At 39.9% G+C, this 4,582-nt stretch overlaps 1 long non-coding RNA gene across 1 annotated transcript in view; it reads right to left on the reverse strand.

Moving 5' to 3' along the window:
• Window positions 1–4,582, reverse strand: part of LOC106726106 — an 18,137-nt gene that overhangs the window by 13,309 nt on the left and 246 nt on the right. The window contains exon 2 of the long non-coding RNA XR_001362121.1: window positions 4,166–4,229. This is a non-coding gene — a long non-coding RNA (uncharacterized LOC106726106). The remainder of the gene's footprint in view (window positions 1–4,165; window positions 4,230–4,582) is intronic.

Here is a 4,582-nt window from a genome sequence, read left to right on the forward strand (position 1 = left end):
ATAATAATTTCTTTAAAAAAAAAAAGTGTAGATTAGGAAGTGCCTAGGATCCATCCCTCCACAGAAATGATGAAGCTGGCAAAAACTGTAAGAATCAACTTTTTCAGAACTCTAGAATCTAATCAGAAATGTACTACAATCAGGACAGTGCTTAATGAAAAAGGGGCTGTACATTTTGTCACTTAAAGAAATCTTACCAGGTCACTCACCAACAACTGAAATAATGGAATGGAAACTTTAGGGACCACCTATGACAAGGAGTACAGTCTTTGCAAAAATAGTTTAGAAGTCATTAAATAAGTGAATGATTGCAGCCACTGAAAGCAACAACAGCAAACCTTGGGGAGGAGGAATATTCTGATTTCCAGAGCCACCATATTAAAAATTCAAAATGGTTACTTTTTAACAAAAAATTATTAGGCATGTAAAGAAACATGTATGGCTCATTCACAGAAAGAAAAGAAAACAAAAACAGAGTCCCTGAGGAAGCCAAACATTACACTAATTAGAAAATTCAGCTGTCAGAAATATGCCAAAGAGCTAACAGAAACCATAGGCAAATCTAAAGAAAACAAGTAGAAAAGTGTATCAATAAATATCAAATATCAATTAAATAGACAGAAATCACAAAAATAGAATCTATACATATAAAAGCTAATATGCAGCGTCCCCTCGGGAGTTCAACCGGGAGAATGGGAGTTTGATCGATCACTATGACATGCGCTGACCATCAGGGGGGACACGACCAGTGACAGCAGGATGCTGAGGGAGTGAGCGAAGGGGGAGGTGGGGGGAACCACAGGGTGGTGGGTGGCACGTGGGTGGCGAGGGAAGGAGGAAGCGGGGAGGTGGGGAACCTGATCAGCCCTATCCCCGGCCATAACTAGAGACCCTACCCGTGTACCATGCACGGGGCCTCTAGTCAAATGTAATTTCTAAAGCTGAAAAGTACAATAACTAAAATGAAAACTTCACTGAATTTTAGAGGGGTTAACATAAAACTTCAATAGGTAAAAGAATAAATGACCATGAAGATAGGTAAAATTATCTAGTCTGAGTAGAAAGAGAAAACAACTAGCCTGACCGGCTTTGCTCAGTGGTTGAGCGTCAACCTACGAACCAGGAGGTCACAGTTTGATTCTTGGTCAGGGCGTATGCCTGGGTTGAGGGCTCAATCCCCAGTGTGGGGTGTGTAGGAGATAGCCGATAAATGATTCTCTTTCATCACTGATGTTTCTATCTCTCCCTCTCCCTTCCTCTCTGAAATCAATAAAAATATTTAAAAAGAATAAAAATATTTTTAAAAAAAAGGAAAGAGAAAATAAAGACAAATGAAAACAGCCTAAGAGACTTGTAGACAGCATCAAGGGTACCAATGCATACAAAATGAGAGGTCCAGAAGAAAAGGAGGGAGAAAACGGGGCATAAAGAATAATTGAAGAAACAATGGCCTGTCTACATATCTTAACAAATTCAATGAACCCCAAAGAGAATAAACTCAAGAGTCACACTGAGATTAAGTATAATCAAATTCCTAAAACCCAAGAAAACAAGAGAATCTTAAAAGCAACAAAAGTAACTCATTGTGAGAAACCATAGAAGCTAGAAGGTAGTGAAATTACATATTTACATTTGATCTTAACCAAAAAGTGGAGAAGCAATGAAATAGCATACTTAAAGTGCTAGAGGGAAAAAGCTGTCAACCAACAAATCTGTGACAAAACTATCTTTCCAAAATAAAGATATCAACTTACAGCATGACAGTGTGAGAAGCTCAAGTAACCTGCTCCCTACTGAAACTGATAAAAATTATTTTTAACAACAACCTTTTATAAAGCCTTTGGAAACAGTTCTAAGGACAAGCAGCAAATGAAGAGACACCTATTCAAGAACAGCTTCAAAAATTCGTAAGAAAGGTGTGTCAGTAGTATTTGAACCAAGTCTACTCCCTCCCTCCAGCTCCCATCTCAGCTCAAGGAAGGGGAGATTCCACTCAAAGATTCCTGCAGCCAAGAACACAGGGCACCCTCTCCCTCTCAGATCCTATTCAGAAAGCTTTCTTCCAAGGAGGAACGGAGCATTAGAGTTTCCCATCCAGCGCCCAGCTGCTTCTTGCTAGGGCTGAGTCCTTGACAACTGTGGTTGAGAGGCAGAGGTTCTCTTCTGCCACCTAGCACCACTGATTGAATGTAGACTTTAACTGGGTGTGGTGCATGGAAAAGACTGGGCTCCTGGGTTGTGAGGAAAGGCAAACTGAAAAGATTGTTGGCTATGCCTTCCCTTCCACCAAACACTCAGCTAAGAGAGCAGAACTGTCACTCAGAGAGAAACTTGCCATTGTTCCTATCCCTACCGCCAGAGACCAGGCTGAGAGCTTTTGTACCAGGAAGAAAGCAGATACTAAAATCAAGAGCTCCTAATCTCTCCCCAAAGGAACTCACTTCATTTGCAAGAGCATGGTGAAAGAACCCTGAAAAAGAGAATGAGGTTTCAGTGAAAAGGCAATTAGGAAAAGATTCAAAATACACCGTAAACTGTAGGACAATTAGTTTGCAGAGAACTAGGGAATAAGGCAACTGGGAGTTCTGGGGTCAAAACATCAATCACTAATTTCAAAAACTTTATCCACAAAGGACCTGCAGTTTGACTGGATTAGTTTTCAGTACCCCAGGGTATTGTGGAAAACAATTAAACAATCATTCCGGTTAGTGGAGTTTGGCTGCTGGGTGTGATCAGAGAAAGACAGCCCTAACAAAACCACTGCCACCCCAGGGTGATTGTGGGCATATTCAAATTGCACCTCCCTATGGAGCAACATCAGGGTACTAACCTGGTAGCAAAGGAGATCACAATGAAATAGCACTTTACACCACTAGGATGGCTAGAATTGGATAGTCAGATAATGACAAATGTTGGTGAGAATGTAGGCAATCTGAGCCCTCACATATTGCCGGTGTGTGTGCCGGTTTCAGGCTTGATCACCAATGTGGGGCATGCAAGAGGCAGCCAACAGATGATTCTCTCTCATCAATGATGTTTCTCTCTCTACTATTGTTATAAAAATAATAATAAATAATTTATTGGTACTTCTATCCCCATAGGATAGATTCTTTTTTTTCCTTTTCTTTTTAAATTTTTATTTATTGATTTGAGAAAGGGGGAGGGGGGAGGGAGATACACATCCATTTGCTGTTCCACTTATTTATGCATTCATTGATTGCTTTTTGTGTGTGCCCTGACTGGAGATCAAACCCAAAACCATGGCGTATCTTGGCATATCAGAACAACATTCTAATCCACTGAGTGCTCGGCCAGGGCCTAGTAGAACAGATTATTAAAAGTCAGACTATTAGGTTCCGGTTTTTTATTTCCCTAAATATTGCATTAGAATGCAGTGATGGCAAACCTCTGACACCTGTGTCAGAGGTGACACGCGAACTCATTTTTTTGGTTGATTTTTCTTTGTTAAATGGCATTTAAATATATAAAATAAATATCAAAAACATAAGTCTTTGTTTTACTATGGTTGCAAATATCAAAAAATTTCTATATGTGACACGACACCAGAGTTAAGTTAGGGTTTTTCAAAATGCTGACACACCGAGCTCAAAAGGTTCGCCATCACTGCGTTAGAGGCACCTCTCAGGGACACCAGAGAGGTGTTACTGGACAGCCCCCTGAGTCAGTGGGAAAGGGCTGTCCCCAACCTCAATCCTTGTCTTCTCATATAAATGAATATATATGAGAGACCTTGATTGTGTTGTGTAAAGCCAATTTATTGAAGTATACATCTTTATTAAAGAAGTAAAGCAAGCAAACCCATTCATCTGGCTTATGAAGTGCAGACGGGCTCTTTAACATTGCCAGATTACTTTTTCAAAAGGTTGTAGGCAAGTCATACTCTCTCCAGCAACAAAAGTGAGATAGGGGCACTTCTTAACCAGAATTATTTTAATCACATAACATTTAACATCAGATTAGATGTAATCTTTCACTGTCTTCTCCATACAGTAAACATGTTATGTGTAACATAAGTTTATTTTCACCAAGAAATCTGAACACAGGAAACTGAGTAATCAACAATCCACAAAATAATATAGCAATCCCCCCCCGCAAAGATTACCTTTATACACACACACACACACACACACACACACACACCTACCTCTGAGATGCTTCCAGAACAAATGATAAGTATTAATATGCTTAAAAGTCCCCATCTGGAGTATCTATAAAGGGCATAGGGAAAAAAAATGTAATCTAGCACATAATGAATGTTACAAACTGATTAGTTTATCAAAACTATGATTGCACACAATAAAGAACACGAAATAAGACGGGTAAGCCCAACAGGTTAGGTTACTCCTGAAAGCGCTCTGGGGAGATAGAATCTTTCATTTGGGGGCGGCATGGTATCAACAAAAACCATCTAAACAAGGCAAGACGAGAGGAAAACATCCCCAAATCCCTCCTAAGAGCTGGTGTCCGCAACCACCTAGCCTCGTTAGTGGTGGTAAGGTGATTAAGGAGAGAGAAATTATTGTCTGATATTCTGAAGAGAGACTAGCAAGAAAAATGAAAT

The sequence above is a fragment of the Myotis brandtii genome, unplaced genomic scaffold (assembly GCF_000412655.1).
Source record: "Myotis brandtii unplaced genomic scaffold, ASM41265v1 scaffold2256, whole genome shotgun sequence".
NCBI classification, from domain to species: domain Eukaryota; kingdom Metazoa; phylum Chordata; class Mammalia; order Chiroptera; family Vespertilionidae; genus Myotis; species Myotis brandtii.